The 21,497-nt window shown below is 41.8% G+C and overlaps 1 protein-coding gene across 13 annotated transcripts in view; it reads left to right on the plus strand.

The window, feature by feature from the left end:
- Positions 1-21,497, plus strand: part of TENM3 (teneurin transmembrane protein 3) — a 1,601,892-nt gene that overhangs the window by 761,451 nt on the left and 818,944 nt on the right. The window lies entirely within an intron of this gene.

Consider the following 21,497-nt stretch of genomic DNA (forward strand, 5'->3'; position numbering starts at 1 on the left):
GGTGTTCGTTTGTTCACAAACGAACCAAACATATGGGGCTTTCGTGGCAAATTCAAGCACCGCAGAGTGCCCCATAATGCACTGTGAGATTGTAGTACATTGACGACTGCTGATTGGTCCAAGCATGCTCATGGCCTACATGCTTTGGCCAATCACAGCGTGATCTGCTGTGAAAGCCATTATTGGCAAAGGCAGGGTGCCTTTGGCCAATCATGGCTCAGGGGGCTAAGTCCATGCCCCACACTAGTATATATATATATATATATACAGTTCAGTCAGTGTAGAATATATACACAGTGCAGGCAATGAATTAATAAATATATAATATATATATATATATATATATATATATATATATATATATATATATATATATATATATATATATCATGTAGTATACAGTATCTCACAAAAGTGAGTACACACCTCACATTTTTGTAAATATTTTATTATATCTTTTCATGTGACAAGACTAAATAATTTATACTTTGATACAATGCAAAGTAGTGAGTGTGCAGCTTGTATAACAGTGTAAATTTGCTGTCCCCTCAAGATAACTCAATACACAGCCATTCAGTTCTAAACCACTGGCAAAAAAGTGAGTACACCCCTAAGTGAAAATGTCCAAATTGGGACCAATTCGACATTTTCCCTCCCTGGTGTCACGTGACTCGTTAGTGTTATAAGGTTTCAGTTGTAATGAACATTCAACATGGCATCTCATGTCAAAGAACTCTTAGGATCTGAAAAAAATAATTCTTGCTCTACATAAAAATGGCCTAGGCTATAGGAAGATTGCCAAGACCCTGAAACTGAGCTTCCAAGACCATACAGCGGTTTAACAGGGCAAGTTCCACACAGAACAGACCTTGCCATGGTTGACAAAAGAAGTTGAGTGCACGTGCTCACCATCATGTCTAGATGTTGTCTTTGGGAAATTGACGTATGAGTGCTGCCAGCATTGCTGTAGAGGTTGAAGGGGGGGGTCAGCCTGTCAGTGCTCAGATCATACGCAACATGCTACATCAAATTTGTCTGCATGGCTGTTGTTTCTTGATGCACAAGAAAGGCCGCAGTTTGCTGAAGACAACCAGACTAAGGACATGGATTACTGGAACCATGTCCTGTGGTCTGATGAGACCAATATAAACGTATTTTGTTCAGATGGTGTCAAGCGTGTGTGGTGGCAACCAGGTGAGGAGAACAAAGACAAGTGTGACCTACCTACAGTCAAGCATGGTGGTAGGAGTGTCATGGTCTGGGGCTGCATGAGTGCTGCCGACACTGGGGAGCTACAGTTTATTGAGAGGACCATGAATGCCAACATGTACTGTGACATACTGAAGCAGAGCATGATCCCCTCCCTTCGGAGACTGGGCCACAGGTCAGTATTCCAATATGATAATGACCCCAAACACAAGCAGAGGGTAAAGGTGATGGACTGGCCAAGCATGTCTCCAGACCTAAACCCTATTGAGCATCTATGGTGCATCCTCAAATGGGAGGTGGAGGAGCGCAAGGTCTCTAACATCCACCAGCTCTGTGATGTTGTCATGGAGGAGTGGAAGAGGACTCCAGTGGCAACCCAGGAAGCTCTGGTGAACTCCATGCCCAAGAGGGCTAAGGCGGTGCTCAAAAATAATGACGACCACGCAAAATATTGACACTTTGGACCCAATTTGGACATTTTCACTTAGGGGAGTACTTACTTTTGTTGCCAGCGGTTTAGACATTAATGGCTGTTTGTTGAGTTATTTGTTATACAAGCTGTACACTCACTACTTTACATTGTAGCAAAGTTTGTCACATAAAAAGATATAATAAAATATTAACAAAAATGTGAGGGGTGTACTCACTTTTGTGAGTATATATACAGTGCATTCAGTGTAGACTATATATACAGTGCAGGCAGTCTAGTTAATATGTATATATCTATACAGTGCAGTCAGTGCAGAGTATTTAATACAGTGCGTTGTAGTGGTTAACGGGAACCCTATGACAGAATTAAGAACACAAATGGCATGGGGTCCTCCCAAAAACCCTTTGGGCCTGGTATAGATTTTAAAGGGAACTCCACGACAATTTAAAATAAAAAAACAGCGTGGGGTCCTCCACCAAAATCCATACCAGGCCCTTTGGGTCTGGCATAGATTTTAAGGGAAACTCCATGGCAAAAAATTTTAAAACATTATTTTTTTTTGCAATTTTTGATCAAATATAACAAATTTTTATGGTAGGTTTGACAGACACAGAACAAACAATAAGGGAAGACCATTAAATGGTGTAATTGCAAAAAATATTGCACGTTAAGACAATGCAGCAGAGTAGTGTTTATCTGATCCTTGACTTTAGCACTGCTTTGACACTATTCTATTACATTGTGGGTTTCTTTTAATTTTCTCATATATCACTAAGCAATGAATCACATGCATTAGCCTTGTCTGTTCCACAATAACAAACTAGTTGTGGAAGCTTTATTGTGCTGTCTGACACACATGATATTACAGGGCCAGACTTATTGAATGGACTGTACGCTCAGCTCACTATTCCTAGTTATTGAAGTTCTCCTCTGTGTCTTCCTGAAAAGTAATATTGAGCAACAGAAACATGTTTTCATTCTTTGTTTTATTGTTCAGTGTCTTCTCCTTCTAATACTCTTCAATTTTCTGGGCTTCAGCTACATGAGCATGATGAGCATGGTTAATATTGACTTCCAGTATCCTTCGTTATTGGAAAAGTGTTGTATTCCAGGATGACCATGTAGATATATAAACATTACCATTGTTTTTTTAGATGAATAATGTAGGGTTCATTTATAAAAGTTACAGCGCTAGAAAAAATGGTGTTAGATACACCGTAGAAGCCTTTCAGATTGTGTTATTTTTCTACTGGAAGGAAGAAAATGAACGTTGACACCTGTCTGGTTTCTACAATTCTGTTTTACATTCGTTTTCATAGAATTTCCATATGTAGTCTCAGATTTTGCTCCCTAAATGTAGTAGAAGTACTGTAAGCAAAGTTTTTATTACCAACCTGCTGAGTTTTACTATTAGGGCACTTACCTGTCCAGGCATCCAGCGCTGTCCTCACCTGAGCCTCCATCTGGGCTGCACTTTGTGAATGGGTTGGCTGTGGGGGGGGGGGGGGGATTTCTGGCTCACTTTGCTGCAGCTAACTGAGCCAGGATTGGGAAGTGGGAGTGGGTGCCTGTCAAAACCAAGTACCCGCTCCTTACCAAAAGGTGTCAAATGTGGCAGCATAAGGGGAGGAAGCAGACAGGTGGAGCTTTCCCTTTTGGGTGGAGCTCCGCTTTAAATTGGCACACAGTTAGTAAAAACGTATATACGAACTTTTGTTCCACCCTATTGTGAAACCTCTATTTACTGATACAAAGCAGAACAATACCCAAACTGTGACTTTTAACACATGAATGTAGCCAGCTATATAAGAATTTTTTATATTGATTGTTAATACATTCGATGGCTGTATGTATACATTACGAATCCCAATCCTTGGGTAACTAGGCTCCACCACAATTAATGAAACAACATCATTCATCTCTGTGTGTGGCATCACCCATGTAACCACTGGAATCTTGGATGGTCTCTGGTGCTTCAGAACTACAGACAAATGGATTATGGGACTAGGTAACTGCAATTAGCATTTCACTTTTTGTCTCATTGGAGTCCATCTAAAGGTTTCTCATTTTTTTTCCCATTGAAAATAATAAATTCCCACTTACCATGCAAACCCAACCAGCTGGCACACACATGCCTGTTAGCAGATAATGCCAGGCAAAGTGGGAAGGATTGGTGGTCAGCACTGTCCACATCCTTTGTCTATGACATGCAAGCTGGTACAGTAACTACATTTCCCATGAACAGATGCTGTCAAAAAATAACCCAGAGGGGGAAGTTTGGGGTGGCCAACTGCAGATTGATAGGACAGAGGCTTAGGAATCAATGGTAACATTGCTTTTAATCTTCTATATTCATCCTCCCTTACCATTGATGTTCAAGTGGGCATGGCAACAGGAAAGGTAGCAGTGCTGTAGTGAATTAAAAGAGACAGGCAAAGCATTGTCAGCCCAACCAATGATTTTGCTAGTAGGTTTAACAAGTAGTTACATGACGCTAACGGGTGTTTTGTAGAAACAGAAAAGAGGCTTTATTTTAATGGTAGTGGACTGTATCACATATCATATTGTATACGTAATCTATGGTCCTATTTTAAATAAACCCAACTGGCCAAGGACTACAGCTTTTATTTTAGTTTTATACATACATTTTTATTTGTTGCTGGGAACTGTGTTGTACAGTGCCACACAGGATGCTATCTTTTAAGACTATGGATAATAATGATAATAGCATCAACAATAATACTATTATTATCATTAATAGTCAGGGAATCCATAGTACTATTTTCTTGTCTTTCCATGTCCTTTGAAATATAGTTCTTCTTTCACTAATAAATACAATTTTTTTTCTCATTCAAAGGAAAATGACTTGTTAAGAACACTGATTATTGCAGTTCTTTTCCTGACTTGATTGACAATCACTATGCTGTAAAAAACAAAACAAAGAGATCGCTATTAGTGTAAAAAGCTCATCTATTCTTTACAGAATATATATTTTTGTCTTCCATGAACAATTAAAAGGCAGTCCCCATTTACAATAATTAAGCCAACGGTACTCGTTAGGGTATCTTTTGATGTTAGTGGAATAGGTATAACTTGGCAAATAGTTCACATTGAGGTTAAATCATGCAGATAATTATGAGTTGGCTCTTGCTTTGGTGTTCTCATACTTTTCATTTGATAAAGTAGCAAGTAAAGAATGTTAACCCTGAAAATACTACGGAAGTGTGATCCTATTATGAAAATTACATATTTTGTTAGCAGTCATTATCGCTAAAAGCATATTCATATCACAGAAAATATGACCAGTTTGTAGATGTTCCATACATTAGAAATAATTAAAGAGCTCTTCCCTTCCCACAGAATCTCTCATTAAATATTACAAATAAATTGATTCAGCATGTATAAAAAGTCATTGCTGTAAAGTGAGGGTTATCTGATATTCCCACCAGTTATACATAGAATACATAGAAATATAAATAAATAGACACATTCAACCACTGTCATGGTGTCATTATAGTATTTTTTATGTGTCTTTTTAAAGTAACAATCTAGACAACAAGTAAAATCTGTAATGAAAGTTCCAGTTCATTTTGGAAACAGTGAAATTCTGTTTTTATCGAGGGGATTTACTATAGGAGTACAAATTCTTAGCTCAATCGATCATTCAATCATCAAAGCCCTGTTTTTTTTTTTTTTTTTTTTCCTTTTTTTTTTTTTTTTTTATTTCCCTGCATATAGGGCCAAGTCTGTTTTCTATTCTTAGCTGATTTTTAGTTGCAGTCCTTGACTGTTTCAACCCTTTTACCTGTCTGGTTTGCGGATAATCTAGTACCAACCTTTGACTTCTATGCTTCAGTGACCTCCAGCATCGCACCCAAAGTGCTGGTTTAGACCCATGGCATGATTTTGAACTTCCTGCTTTATATTATTTAAAATTCTGGCACAAGTTTCCACAACGACTTACCTTGCCTTGGTTGATCTGTCCATGTTCAGTAATCCAGTACAAAACAAACTGAAGTTGCAAGCACATAATGCTTCCCCAAATAGTGCCCGCCAAAGGTGATGAGTGGTGAAGCAGTGATCATTACACCAGCATAATATTCATACAGTATGATTTGATTGAAGATTGTATGGCTCAGAGCAGTGGGAAACAAAGTCTTACTTTGGAAGTTTGCAGCCAGGGTGTCCAAGCTGAGGTGTCCTCCCACACACCAATAGACAAACAGTCATCAGATAAAAACAGCCGGTAACTCCATAACATCAAGCATATTTATTTTCAAGCCTTCACAGTGAGTACAGTCAGCAGCAGACTAGTTTCGGCGATAAGCCTTGTTCACAGCACTCACTTGAGTTGCCGGATACTAATATTCATACAGTGCTTTGATTTACTGTCCTTGAGACCAACAGCAGATAGCATGCAATAGAAGATATTCAGAACCCAGACTTGTATGTTAGTGCTCTCAGAATATCAGACCTCAGCAAAGAATTCTTATGCGGTGGATTAAACTATAATATAAGCTGTGATGCCTGTATGCCTGTATGCAATTAAAAGTTGACTCTTTTAACTCTCTTATTTCAAGTAGTTGTAAACTTAAAACATGAAATATGAACAAAGCACATCCTTATATACTCTGTACATGTCTGTATATCAAAGTACTGACTGTGATTTCTCTCTGCTGCCTTGTTTATCTGTCATTTGCTTGAGTCACTTCTGACAGCTTTTCCTGACTCCAAGAGATAATTGGTGATGGGGAAAGCAAGCTCCAGCACACAGCCTGTGATTGACCTTCACAGCTGTGCATGTTCCTTTGTGAGGGTGTATGTCCCTTCCCTCCAGTCAGGGCACAGAGCTCTCCCTTTACTGAGCTCTGCAGTTTTTCCCCATCCCCTGCATTTCAGAGCAGAGAGATGCTGTGTAAATTGTGTGTTTTAGAAGGCTGTAGACGAGGGAGTGCTGAAGATAAACAGGTAAAACTTATGTAGGACGAGGGGGCGTGGCCAACTTCCGAGCGGCATGGACGTCTTTCACTGAGGGCTGAGAGACACCCGGGATTAGCGACTTACCACAGCGCATTGAGACCTCGTTTTCACACGAAAACTTCACAGGGGAACTCTTGGGATATCCCTGCAGCGTGGCAGTATGTCCTCTAAACGGAAGGGATACCGCCATCCACAAAAAATAACGGCCTATTTACACCAGCCGGCCGCCGGAATAATCCAAGATGGCGCCGCGGCTGCAGCGTCTGCAGGTCTCCCCTCACAGCTTTCAGCGTTACAGAGCCATCAGACCAGTGAGCTAGAGGAGGGTCTCATGGAGCTCACTAGCACTGCACAGAGCCACCCTGCCTCTTATCCAGGCACTCCATTGACCGGTAGCCCTGCAAAGGCTAGAATGAGGCTGGACTCAGAGGACCCAGTAGCACCTGAGGTGAGCCTGAACATTATACAGTCTATTAACCCCTGCAATGCCATTGATCCTTTTGCTAGCTTCCCTACCAACAACCAGCCTATTCTTGATACCACACTTAAGGATATGTTATCCACCCTCAGAAATTCTATGCAAACGGATATGGTATCAATTATGCAACGCCTGCATGCTGATATAGCCTCCGTATCTACTAGAGTATCACATATTGAAAACGGATTGGGGGGATTCGCTTCGACCGTGAATGATCTTGTTGACGCACATGAGGTTAACCTAGAAGATCACGCTTGGATTAAACGCAAATTGGCAGATCTCGAAGATAGATCTCGTCGCAACAATCTAAAAATTAGAGGAATAGCGGAAACGGTGCAACCCCAAGATCTATCAGCCTATGCTAAAGGGCTTTTCAAAACACTACTACCCAATTTGAAAAATATGGAAATGGTGATAGACCGTATCCACCGTTTGCCGAAACCGCCATCCCTACCTGACTCCGTTCCACGTGACGTGATCTTACGCATTCATTTTTACCATGTCAAGGAGCAGATAGTGCAAATTGCTAGAAACGAGAAATCTTTACCCGATCCGTATTCGCACCTACAAATTTTTGCTGACCTGTCACAATATACGCTTCAGCTGCGTAGAGAGCTGAATACGGTTACAAAAGCTCTGAGGAACCATAATCTTCCTTACAAATGGATAAATCCTGCTAAGCTCTTGATAACCTACAATGGGGCTAAAGTTACAGCCTCCAACCTGACGGAAGGACTAAACTATCTGCGCTCATGGGGCATAATCCCTGATACCGCAACCACACCGATGGAAACTCACAGGCATTCTATCCCACACTCGGAGGCTCACCCAACTCAGCGCCCTCACCACCCATCCAGTCGCTGAACGAGGTCCACTCAATGCATCATTTATATCCCGGATTCTCACATGGCTCTATTCAGGCCACTTGAACTTTTTCCCCACGTTATTGCCAAGTAAGTGCAAGTCACTTTCCAACGAGGCCATCTGTTCGGCCACTTGGCACAAAGTTCCGTTACGCTTATTCTGGCGTTGATTGATTGACTCTTTTTTATATTTTTTTTATTTTATTTTTTTTCTCTTGTTACCTAATTTTGGCACTGTTTTTAGTTTGTGTCATCACTGTCGCATATACTTATTGGCTTGATCTAGTGTACAACTTCCGCTGGATTAGTTCTCTGCTCTACAGCTTCTATAGAGGTTTTTACTGATCTTTACCTCGTCCAATAAAGTAACTAGCTGTCTCTGGGGTCTTCGCAGAATAGACAATCAAAATGTCTATCAAGTTTCTATCCATCAACGCGAACGGTCTTAACCACCCGGTAAAACGGTCGTCTCTTTGGAAATTGGCTAAAGAATCTCACTGTGACATCTTATGCGTACAGGAGACGCACTTCTCCAAGGCTGCACCACCGAAATGCTCCAATAATCAATACCCGCATATCTTTACAGCAAGTACCAACTCGAAGAAAAGAGGGGTGCTAACGGCAATTAATTCGTCCTTAACCTTTGAACTGCACCATCAAGTACTAGATGACAATGGTCGCTACATCATCTTAGTATGTTCTCTGAACAAGGCCTTGTTTACTATTGTGAACGTCTATGCACCCAACGTACACCAAATCAAATTTCTGAGGAAGCTCAAAAGGAAAATAGACAACGTGCAAAAGGGTACTCTCCTCTGGTGTGGCGATTTTAACTTAATTCCAGACTCAGATTTGGACTCTTCTGTCCCCTCTAGACGCCGTAATCTTTCCCTGGGCCCTCTCTTACAAGAATTTCAGTTACAAGACATCTGGAGATGCCAACATGCATCAGAGCGAGATTTCACTTACTTCTCACCGTGTCATAATTCATACTCCAGAATAGACCTATTCCTAACCGACCAATGGACTCTTCAAAAAATCTCTGCCTCAGATATCCATCCGATCACGTGGTCAGACCATTCACCAGTGAGTATCACCCTGACAAACTCACCACATCTATCTCCGACCTTCCTCTGGAGGATGAACACCAATGTGCTTCAGAAAGATCCCTACAGTACAATTATAAAGGACCATCTAGAACTATTCTTTGCAACTAACAAGGACTCTGTTTCTCACCCAGCGACGCTTTGGGAAGCCCACAAGGCTTATATGCGGGGGATTTTTATCCAACAAAGTTCTAGGGCTAAGAAGGAGAGATCGCACCGCATTGATAACCTCCTAAAAGAAATCAAAGAGCTAGATACTTTAAATAAACAAAAAGCATCCGACTGCTTTAAAACTAAATTGGGCCAACTCCGTTTAGAACTTCGTTCCATGTTAGTGGAACAATTCGAAATCTCCCACAAACGTTTTCAATCTACCCTTTATGCCACTGGCAATAAAGCTGGGAAACTTCTTGCTAAACAAATTAAAGGGGCGCGTTCTAAAACGTCCATCCCTTTCCTGTACCACCCGGTCACTAAAGAAAAATTAATAAACCCCCGTGAGATTGCTAATGCATTCAGTGCATACTACGGTTCTTTGTATAACCTAAAAAATGACCCACACACCAAGCATCCCTCGACCTCTGATATAACAACCTTCCTACAATCCATCAACCTCCCTACAATATCCTCTTCTCAACTTGACACTTTAAACTCCCCATTCACCGCCCAAGAAATTGCTAGAGCTATTAAATTGCTTCCCAACAATAAGGCTCCGGGTCCTGACGGTTTTGTTGCCGAATACTTCAAACAATTCACAACCATTTTAACGGATCCTTTGACATCGGTGTTCAATGCGGCTGCACTCTCTTCTTCTTTCCCTGATGATATGTTGAAAGCCTTAATTATCACATTACCTAAACCAGGTAAAGAAGCCTCTTCACCCCAAAATTTCCGCCCCATATCTTTGCTAAATCATGATTTGAAACTTTATGCCAAAATAATAGCGAACAGAATTATTGATATACTTCCAACTTTAATTCACCCGGACCAATCAGGGTTCACAAAGGGGCGGCAAACAGCGGACGCCACCAGACGTTTAATTAATATCATTCACCACACTAACAAACATCGAGTGCCTTCTCTGCTTCTAGCGCTAGATGCAGAGAAGGCATTTGATAGAATTCATTGGTCATATCTCCATCTGACATTGCAAAAATTTGGTTTTCAAGGTCATATTCTCTCCGCTATAATGGCTCTCTACTCAAAACCCTCAGCCCAAGTCTATAGCTCTGCAATGCTCTCCTCCACTTTTCTTATAACTAATGGGACCCGACAAGGCTGCCCCCTTTCCCCGTTAATATTCAACCTCCTTATGGAACCGTTAGCCCAGAAGATTCGATCCCAATCCAACATAGTAGGAATAAAAATTGGCACAGACGAACATAAAATTAACCTGTTTGCGGATGACGTGATTCTCATGTTATCAGATCCACAAGCTTCTTTAACAGCGGTAAGCGATACCCTACAAGAGTTTAGTTCTATCTCATATTACAAAATTAACGAATCCAAATCACACATCCTGGGTCTTCATATTCCCACAGCGACTCAAAAGGCCATCTCTGAATGTTTCCCTTTTCTATGGGCTGAGAAATCTATAAAATACCTTGGTATACAACTCACGGCTAACCCTAATTCTTTGTTTCAGGAAAATTTTGTTCCCTATCTCCAATCCCTTCCTCTAGAATTATCTCGATTTGCCAAACTAACACTCTCCTGGATGGGTAGGTTGGCATCTTTCAAGATGATGAAGCTACCACAGCTACTGTATCTTTTCCGCACTATTCCTATACCCATACCCAATTATTATTTTCGAAAACTACAAAGGGTTGTAAACCACTTTGTTTGGCAGGGGAAGAAAGCGCGATGCTCCCACGACAAATTGATCAAACATAAAACAGCTGGAGGACTTGGCCTCCCCGACTTAAGAGATTATTACACAGCCACACTCCTCACACAGTTGAAAGCATGGTTTAAACCACATCCTCATAATATATGGAGTCGTTTAGAGAACCTACAAGTCCCCGGTGGGAATCTACATGGATGGATTCTCAGCACACTTCACCAACGCCAGGTAGATCCCCACCTATCACCTACCATTTTGGCCTCTAGGAAGGCCTTCCATCATTTGATCTTTAAAACATCGTGCCATGGCTCCTTGACCCCAATTCCCATCCCTATAACTGTGATTCCTCTACTGGCCCCTGATATTAATATCTCAACATGGATACAACACGAGATAACCCTAATCTCTGATCTGTATGCAGACGAAGCATTGAAACCTTTTCCTACGCTTCAAAAGGAGTTCAATCTCCCAAAAAAGGAATACTACCAATACCTTAGAATAACACATTGCCTACTTCACTCGCCTAATATCTTTCAAGTGGTGCCTTCCCATCTCTCAAAATTTTGGTTCAGTGACACCCTCCATGTTCATGGTATATCAATCTTTTACCAAGCACTTCAAAATAAGACAATTTTTAATAAGACCCGTCCCCAGATTAAATGGGAAACGGAAATAGGGACTCAATTCTCAGAAGAGCAGTGGGTAGAGGCCTTAAATGCTACTTACAAGGTTACTAAAGCAGCCAACTTGTGGGAATTGTCCTTCAAAATTGCCTTTAGATGGTACGTGACCCCACATGTCCTACATATAATTGACTCCACTAAGTCCCCTTTATGTTGGAGAGATTGTGGAACCCATGGCTCCCTCCTACACATCCTTTGGTCATGTAGATTGCTAAATCAATTTTGGTCGGCAGTTTTCAACCTCATCCAAGAAGTAACTCATGTTAAGATTACTCCCTCTCCGGAACTTGCGCTATTGAATATAGGTATTGATAAATTTCCCTATCCGCTCAGAGGCATACTCACACATATCCTTCTAGCGGCTAAACTAACTCTAACACGCAGTTGGCGTTCCAAACAGAGCCCTTCCTGTTCAGAAGTCATAGCTACTACCCAATTACATAGCATATATGAATGTATATATGCATCCAGCAAAGGCTATCTTAGATCAAAACAAAAAGAGTGGTCTCTTTGGTCCATTTGGTATAATAAAGTCTTTAAAAAGTCTACCACATATTGATACAACTGTTTACACAATGCTAATGCAGTTATAACCACTTTTTTTTTTTTCTTTCTTTTAGTTCATTCTCCACACTATTGATAGGCATGACTTGACTAGTTCGGAGCTCACATTAATGTGAGAATAATGCTGGCCCTTTACTTTTTGTCTAAAGGATTTCATTGGTTACCATAAAAGTTGCCCTCAGCTGGCACTACATTCTCTTATGTTGAATCGCTTGACACAATCCTGTTCCTCCCCCCCCCCCGGCTACAGCTTGTTCCCAGATGGGGTAGCCGCGGGGCAGAGGAATAGTTGACGTATATATCCAGGCTCTATTTTGTCCATCGATTCACCACTGGATAGTTTTCTAATTTACATGTATTGTTAATGATATGTTTGCTTCTATTACACAGTGTATGACACGATAGTTTTGTCTGTATTGTTTTGTTTTATTCTATGTCTTGCTTTATGTAAGATTTCTTGGAAATTTTCAATAAAAATTTATTATACATAGAAAAAAAAAAAAAAAAAAAAAAAACTTATGTAGGACAATTTGTTTCATCTCTGTGTATCACCTGATGCTAGTCATTTCACTGGGTATATGTGAGGGGTTTTAACCACTTTAAGTGTTCTGGTGATGCTGGCAAGCTAAACACATGATGATGCCACAAGATTCAGCACTCCAGGGGGCATGACAAGGTCATAATATATGCAGGAACTGCTATGACTAAATTGTATTCATGTGGCCAGTTTAGTATTGGTACTGGCCACATGATTATGATTGGAAAAATTGAAAACGAAACAGTTTGGATGTTCTCACGATTCACTGCTCTGTTTCTGCTCTCCTCCAAGTACTCATGTCTCTGATCTCCATCACTATGACCATTCTGCTACCATGTTTCTGCTTTACTTCATTGTCCCCATTCAGCTACCAGTTCTTTGCTTTCCTTCACTCTCCCCACTCAGCTATTTTGTTTCTGCTCTCCTTCATTGTCCCCACTCAACCACCATGTCTCTGCTCTCCTTCACTGTCCCCACTCAACCACCATGTCTCTGCTGTCCTTCACTGTCCCCACTCAACCACCATGTCTCTGCTCTCCTTCATTGCCCCCAGTCAACCACCATGTCTCTGCTCTCCTTCACTGTCCCCACTCAACCACCATGTCTCTGCTCTCCTTCACTGTCCCCACTCAACCACCATGTCTCTGCTCTCCTTCATTGTCCTCACTCAACCACCATGTCTCTGCTCTCCTTCATTGTCCTCACTCAACCACCATGTCTCTGCTCTCCTTCATTGTCCTCACTCAACCACCATGTCTCTGCTGTCCTTCACTGTCCCCACTCAACCACCATGTCTCTGCTCTCCTTCATTGCCCCCAGTCAACCACCATGTCTCTGCTCTCCTTCACTGTCCCCACTCAACAACCATGTCTCTGCTCTCCTTCACTGTCCCCACTCAACCACCATGTCTCTGCTCTCCTTCACTGTCCCCACTCAACCACCATGTCTCTGCTCTCCTTCACTGTCCCCACTCAACCACCATGTCTCTGCTCTCCTTCATTGTCCTCACTCAACCACCATGTCTCTGCTCTCCTTCATTGTCCTCACTCAACCACCATGTCTCTGCTCTCCTTCAATGTCACTATTATGTCTCTGCTCTCATTCACTGTCTCCATTCAACTACCAGGTCTCTGTTTTCATTTACTGTCCCGACTCAACCACTATGTCTCTGCGCTCCTTCACCCTCTCTATTATGTGTCTGCTCTCCTTCACTGTCTATGTTCAGCTACCATGGCTCTGCTCTCCTTCGCTGTCTCCATTCAACTACATATTCTCTGTTTTCCTTTACTCTCCCCACTCTGCTACTTTGTCCTTGCTCTCCTTCATTGTCAACACTCAACTACCATGTCTCTGCTCTCCTTCACTGTCTCCATTCAACTACCCGTTCTCTGTTTTCCTTCACTCTCCCCACTCAGCTTTGTCTTTGCTCTCCCTGACTGTCCCCACTCCATTACCTTAGAAATTACCATTACCTTAGTAATGTCACCATTACTCCATTACCTTGTCTCTGTTCTACTTTGCTTTTCTTCAACTGTACTGTTTGCTATCGCAACTTAATCTCAGTTTGTGGGTAAGCTCAGGTGTCCGAATCACATTTTTTCATAAGGCATTGGTTCAGTTTAGTTCCTGAGGTAAAGGTAGAAAAGTCCTGTTATCTTTCAAATACAACATTCCCATGAAGAGAGGAAGCAGGTAATTATACCTCATTAGGGAAAAAACATTAAATTAATTATAGTGGATACCCTCAGATAACCCATTGCATTAGTAAAGCTTCTTTTCTGTGTCATATTTGCAACAGCTTTGCCAATCACTGAAAGTTTCACATACTCAGTTAAACTGATGTCTAAACTGTTCCAGTTGCATAGCAATACTGAATTCTGACATGTAAAAATGCCAAAAAATTCAAATGTTTCCACTTTGCTAGTCTGCCAGTCTGGGGTCACTCTGTACATGAACACAGGCCCACTTAGTTATCAATAAGTTTGAGCAGTGTATAGTTATTTTGCTGTTTTCTTTCTTTCACAACAAAGCTGGAGTTCACATACAAACTTGCTTGCCCTAGATGCATAATGCAATAAAAAGTTTAAAAAAAAAAAGTTTTCTTAAAGCGGAGGTCCACCCTAAAGTGGACCTTCCACTCATTGGAACCCTCCCCCCCTCCGACACCACAATTGGCACCTTTCAGGGGGGAGGGGGGTGCAGGTACCTGTACAGTACATTCTGCAGAAGGTACGCCCCTTTCCGCAGAATCTACGCCCCTTTTCCGAAGGTCCCCCGCTGCCTGCTGGGAAACACACGGATCCCAGAGACAGCGGGGACCATCCTTATTGCACAGCGTGACTCGTGCATGCGCAGTAGGGAACCGGGAAATGAAGGCTCCACTTCCTGATTCCCATACCCAAGATGGCAGCGGCAGCACCCGAGAGACGATCGAGAGATCGGCTTCGGGTGCCGACATCGCAGGCGCGCTAGGCGGGTAAGTGTCATTATTTTAAAAGTCAGCAGCTGCAGTATTTGTAGCTGCTGGCTTTTAAAAAAAACTAAAAACGGCAGACTCCCGGTGGACTCCCACTTTAAGTTTGAGAGTGTAACATTTTTTTTTTTTAAGCATCATTTTAAAAAGTGTATGGGCTATAAATGTTACATTACCAATGACTTTTTTTTATCAGTAATAGTCACAAGAAAAAAAATGAAAATGTCCCTCGTTCAATTTTGAAGAAATTTTTATTCTCGAAGCAAAGAGTTGCATTGGCAATATTTTGCAATAAAGGATATATAGGTACGTGTGGTAAACAATGGGGTTGATTTACTAAAGACAAATAGACTGTGTACTTTGCAAGTGCAGTTGCTTCAAAGCTTAGCAAATGATGTGAAGCTTCACTTTGCAAAAAATACCAACCACATTATTAGTAAAATTATACAGGATTTAGTGTCAACAGTTTAAGCAGTGCTTTACTATATAAAAGGGAGACAATATAGTTGCAATACAATACAAGAGGATTAGGAGGGCCCTACTCAGAAAAGCTTACAATCTAATAAGGTGGGAAGAGTGTTACAAAAGGTCGTAACTGTGGGGAATGAGCTGATGGAAGTGGTAAAAGATTTGGCTTCCCTGAAGAGATCAATTTTCAGGGATTGCCTTAAGACAGACAGAGTAGAAGATAGCCGGACAGGTTGAGGTAGAAAGTTCCAGAGGATGGGAGAGGCTCTGGAGAAGTCCTGGAAACAAGCATGGGAGGAGGAGACAAGGAAGCTTGAAAGTAGGAAGTCTGGGGTGCAGAGAGGATAGTTTGGGTGATATCTGGAGACAAAATTGGTGATGTAGCTCATGGCAGCTGTGAATGGCTTTGTATGTTCTGGTTAGCATTTTGTATTTAATTTGCTGAACAATCAGGAGCTAGTGTAGGCATTTGTGGAGAGGGGTGGCAGACACTGAGCGGTTGGTAAGGTGGGTAAGTCTGGCAGCAGCATTCATGATAGCCTATGGAGAGGTAGGCCAATGAGAAGAGAGTTGCAATAATCAAGGCGAGAGATAACAAGGGAGTGAATGAGGAGCTTGGTGATTTCATTTGTTACATTTACATTTAACAACATATGTACTTGGTGCAGACATATTACTCGCTACATATAAAGACTACATGTTTTAACAACTAAATACGCTTTCAAAAATTAATATTAAAAAGTAGTTAAACCGGATCTAAAGTTGTAGCTAATGACCTCCTCTTCAACAGTCCGACAATCGTAAGGTCATCAGTGTGCTGGTCTTCGGCTACGGGATGAAGGAACTCTCCTGCATAGTAGGATGTGTAGTAGTTAGTCATCGCAGCACATGTGCAGCGGAGTGTACATTTTCAAGAGAGCTGTGAGCAGGCAGGTTGGTTTTTTTTTTTTTCAGAAGAGACATAGTCTGTCTTCAGTGGAGAATAGCCTGTCTGCTCATAAATAGTACTATAGGGTCCGGATGAAATTTCCTGGCCAGTGTTGGCAACTTTATCCCAGTTTCTTCCAGGTTTCTAATTTCTGGCACCAAGCATAGGAGTTAGTCATTTCAACACTTAGCACTGTGTAAAAAATGTAAACTGAGACGTGCATGTGCAGCTTAATTTACATTTTAGGGGGGACTACAAAAAAGGCAGGTAGACGCTGGCGGCTGGTGCTCAATATTTTGGGGGGATGGCAAACAAACCTGGCCCCCTCACTCGCACTACCACCCCCCCCCCCCCCCCCGGACGGGAAGGTCGGGATGCATGGCCTTACCTTAGGAGGACAATGATGAGGTGGTGCTGGATCCGGGGTAGGGCTCCAGGAAGCTGGAAGAGGCTGTTGCTGCCCCTCCATCCCTCCACCTGCTGCAGCTTGCCGAGGGAAGAGTTGTGCCATTGCTTTTCCTCCTGGCTAAACAGAAAGTGAGTGCAGAGACCCGAGTGACCGGGAGGCCTAAGGCTCCTTGACCCACTTCTTGATTGACCAGGAGGAGAAACGGGAAGACATTAGCAAATATTAATTCACTAATGTCACACAACTTGTTGGGGTGGACCACCCACCACCCACTCCACCCTTTTTGAAGCCAATTAGAGCCTTTGACGCACATGCTTAAAAATAAAATCCAATGCGTCTGGCGCCCTGCATTGAGTTTAGGGGCAGGACGCACGGATGTGCCCCTAATGGAGCAACCGGCACTGTAGATAGGTAGCTTTATTTTTTTGAAGAGGATACACAACTGTTCTGGGTTAAATAGTTAAATGTTTTTTATTTTATTTTTTATAATTTTACTTTCTTTCCACTTTAAAGCAGTTGTATACCCGCAAACTGATAAAACAAAAAAAAAAAAAAACCTGTAAGGCAAAGGCATAATGAGCTAGCTTGCACCGCATATTGACTCATTATGAAATACTTATCTTAGAACAAAGCCCCTGCATCTCATCCCGGTCAACGCAGAGGGAGCTCAGGTAAGCCCTGTAGGTAAAAATGTAAAAAAGGGGTGTACAACCGCTTTAAGTTTCTAATTGTATTATCTTGCTGACTCTTGTTGCTTTTGTGCAGCCCTGTGGTAGTCGTGTAGGAGCTGGATGAAATTGCACTTCCATTGAAGAGGGTAACCAATAATAGGCTATGGAGGACTACAGAAATGCAACCTGTACCAGTGTTCCGGCATTGTTTGCATGCTTCCATGGCAACGCGATATCAGCGGATTCTTGTTGAAGGGTCAATGAATCTAGCATAGAAAATGAATTAGGCACAGCTGCCGAAAATGGTCAGTAAACCTCTGCAGAGGTTACAAAATGCTTTTGTGTTTACTTTGCTTTTATAGATGGCAAATGTAATTACGTTAAGTGAACCAAGTCAGAGGTCAGCTTTAAAGTGCCCATTCATGAGCTAGTTATTAGAAAAAAAATAATAATTTCAGACCACATTTGCATACAGCAGAATGTTTGTATATTACCCCCAAATCTTCCACACAACCATAATCGTCTTGCATATCTCAGTGCATGTACAGTATATGTTTAATGTGCAAGGTTTCCTTTGTTTCCAGAATAGTCTAGACAAAAGCCAAGTTACAGGATTATATATCTGGCCACAGACCTGTAAGGAAACTTCAGATAAAAACATTTAGGAGATTATAAGCAGATATCAGTAATTAGATACTAACAAGATGAACCCCAAACCGCTGCTCCATAACATTTTATAAGAAAAATATGCTATTTTATTAAAGTTCACCAGTAGTTCTAAGAAATCAGCATTGTAGACATAGCATTTAGTATAAGAGTAAACACCAGAGAGGCTTTGTACTTCTCTGTAACAAATTTGGATCCCAACATGCAGCATCAGTTTAAATAATATTCAATGAGCAATTGAATATATAGAAGACGAGAACCCCCAAATCTCTGTCTTTGTAACAAGCATCGTTTAACACCACGACAAGTGTAAATGGGAAGTAAAAAGTTGTGCTCATCAAAGCATACTTTTTTTTTTTTTCTTTGATAAGTAGGCTCTTTAATCATAACCCTGCTTAAAATCTGGATGCCATTCAAAATCGGCTTTCTTAGTTTCCTCATCTTAGATGACTTTTATGTGTGGCTCGTTAACAATCACCATATGTGCAGCCCAAAGTTTTCTAGACCAATAGGTGGCAGTTCACCCTTCTGCAGACATCTGGCAGCTAACTAGTTAATCGTCTGCGATGAGTCTCTTTGTTGTAGATAGGAATCCATGTCGGCTTCATGTTCTGTTTTCTTGATTTCAGAGGTGAGCCATCCTGTTGAAAGAAAACAGGGGTCATTTTTTTAAGGGAACAGGAGTTTGTTAATGGGAAAAAAAGAAAGATTTAAAGTCTACCTGTAACTTACACACAGGGGGAGATTTACTAAAACTGGAGCACTGGTGCAGCTGTGCATAGTAACCAAACAGCTTCTAACTTGAGCTTGTTCAATTAGGCTGTGACAATAAACCCAAAAGCTGATTGGTTACTATGATTTACTATTGGTTACCAGACTTTATTGTCAAAGCTTAAAGTGGTTGTAAAAGGAAATAAAATAAAAAAATAACAAGCATGTTATACTTACCTCCACTGTGCAGCTCGTTTTGCACAGAGTGGCCCCGAACCTGATCTTCCGGCGGCTGTCTCGGCTTCCCCCCGCAAGTACTTCTCATGTTCATGCGAGCTCCCTCTCATGGTGTGGAGTGCTTGCGGGCGCTCTCCCGTGATACAGCCAGCGGCTATAGCCGCTCACTGTATCACTCGGCCCTGCCCCCAAAGGCTGCGCTGCTTTCAATCCATCCACTCTAGCCAATCAGTGGCTAGGCTGAGCGGCGAAGAGGATGTCGGGGGCGAGCACAGGACTTTCGAGGGGTGAGGTAAGTAAAACGGAGGGGGGGGGGGGGGCTGGGGGGGAAGCACTGTCAGATGTTTTTTCACCTTAATGCATAGAATGCATTAAGGTGAAAAATGTTTACCCTTACAACCCCTTTAACCACTTAAGCTCCGGACCAATTTGTAGCCAAACGACTAGGCCCCTTTTTGCGATTTGGCACTGCGTCGATCTCCCCCCCCCCCCAAAATAAATGAAAAGGGTTGGGAAAGGTTTATATATAAATGTTTTTTTTTTTTCTGGATTTAAATATTAAAGGTAGGAGAATTGCTGCCGATTTGACCTGTCAAATTTTACCAATGTGACCCAGGGCTTAAGCTTTTTTATAACTTAAATTTTTTTATTGAAAATAAATATGTAAAATTATACAATTGTTTAGTAAGGCATTGTCACATCAATACAAAAACAAGGTTGATGAACCGTAAGGGTGTATAGGCAAAATATAACAAGTCTGAAGGTCTATTATGCAATGCAGTCCAAGAGACCATTCTAGGTGGGGGGAGGGGGGCATTAAAGCTTTTATTGGAGTGATGACTGTGGAAGATATTTCCTGCTTGCAATAAGAAAAGGTTTGCTCCCTGCTAGCATTCCTGCTCTGTGGGTGGGTGTGAAAGCAGTGGTCTCTCTACAGAGGTCCAACACGCACCCCCTTGTAAATCTGATCTATTGCTCTACATTGAGCAAAGTTCATGCTCCTTACTGATTGGGAAGCTCTAGTTACGACTCAACGGGGCATAAGGCTGGCCATACACGGTTCGAGCCGTTAATGGGCAGGCTGAATGTACCAAGTTGATTGATCGATCACAGGGGAGGACTGACCATTTGGCCACTCGGCACTGCCCGAGGGCCTCCGGGCCACTAGGGGGCCCCATCAGGGTTGCCAGCCTCAGTAAAACCAGGGACAGTATGTAAAAATCTGTGTTTTTTTACATCTGTCTCTGAAATGTCCCTTACCGACATCTTTTTGGTCTAAGAATCCAGAGATTATAGCTGCCCCACATCTCCAATACCTTCTCAGCCAATAGAAACATGTCTGTGTATACTGTGTGTACATGTATGTGTATACTGTGTGATTGTATACTGTGTGTGTCTGTTTGTGTATACTGTGTGGCCCAATAATCTCTGATTGCCTGGGGGCCCCATAATCTCCTATTGCCCGGGGGGCCCATGAGTTGTCAGTCTGCCCCTGATCGATCAACTTGGGTACAACCAGACAGATTATCTTGCACTTATCGCTATCGGCTGTTATTATCCGCTATTGATAATCACAGTCTTCTCCCGGCAGGGGACAATGGCTCGGCAGGAGGGATTCCCATATCAATACTGTCAACCCATGGTTGCAGGAAAGAAATTTGCCCCGAGTATAGCTGGCTTAATCAGATGTCTTCAGAGAGATCATTGCTTTCTCAGAGGGAGCAATGGTACTTCTCTACAAGTCATTTTTAATTAAGTCTGCAACATTTATTAAAATAATATCTGGTGATCCTATCATAAAGATTCATGCTCATGTGCTTTTCTTCCCTGTCTCCCAGTTTTGTTCCACCCAGTCACACAGGCTTCCAATGGAGGCTACAAATGTCCATTTCAACACACATTACGCAGGCACTGCCCCCTATTGACACCGTCTGTAAACTTGCTCAGAGAAATGCTACGCAATCATGCTGGAGTGCACGATAGCAAACAGGAAAAGACTGCAAAGTGGATGCAAGAGATCAGCAGTACTAGGAAATAACAAAAAATGAAAGAAGGAAAAAAACTTAGCTTTAAAAAATTTACAGGATACACAGTGCTTTAGCAAACAAAATGTCATTCAGGTACATTGCACGTCTACTAAAATTTTGCCAATTGTTTATTAAAATATATATCTCTCAAATAGGCAAGCTCCGGTATAGAATTGGGAATGAAAAACATCTGGTTCTAAATAGAATCTGACT

This window comes from Lithobates pipiens, unplaced genomic scaffold (assembly GCF_037356315.1).
Source record: "Lithobates pipiens isolate NorthernLeopardFrog02 unplaced genomic scaffold, aLitPip1_a1.2 Scaffold_13, whole genome shotgun sequence".
Classification (NCBI taxonomy): domain Eukaryota; kingdom Metazoa; phylum Chordata; class Amphibia; order Anura; family Ranidae; genus Lithobates; species Lithobates pipiens.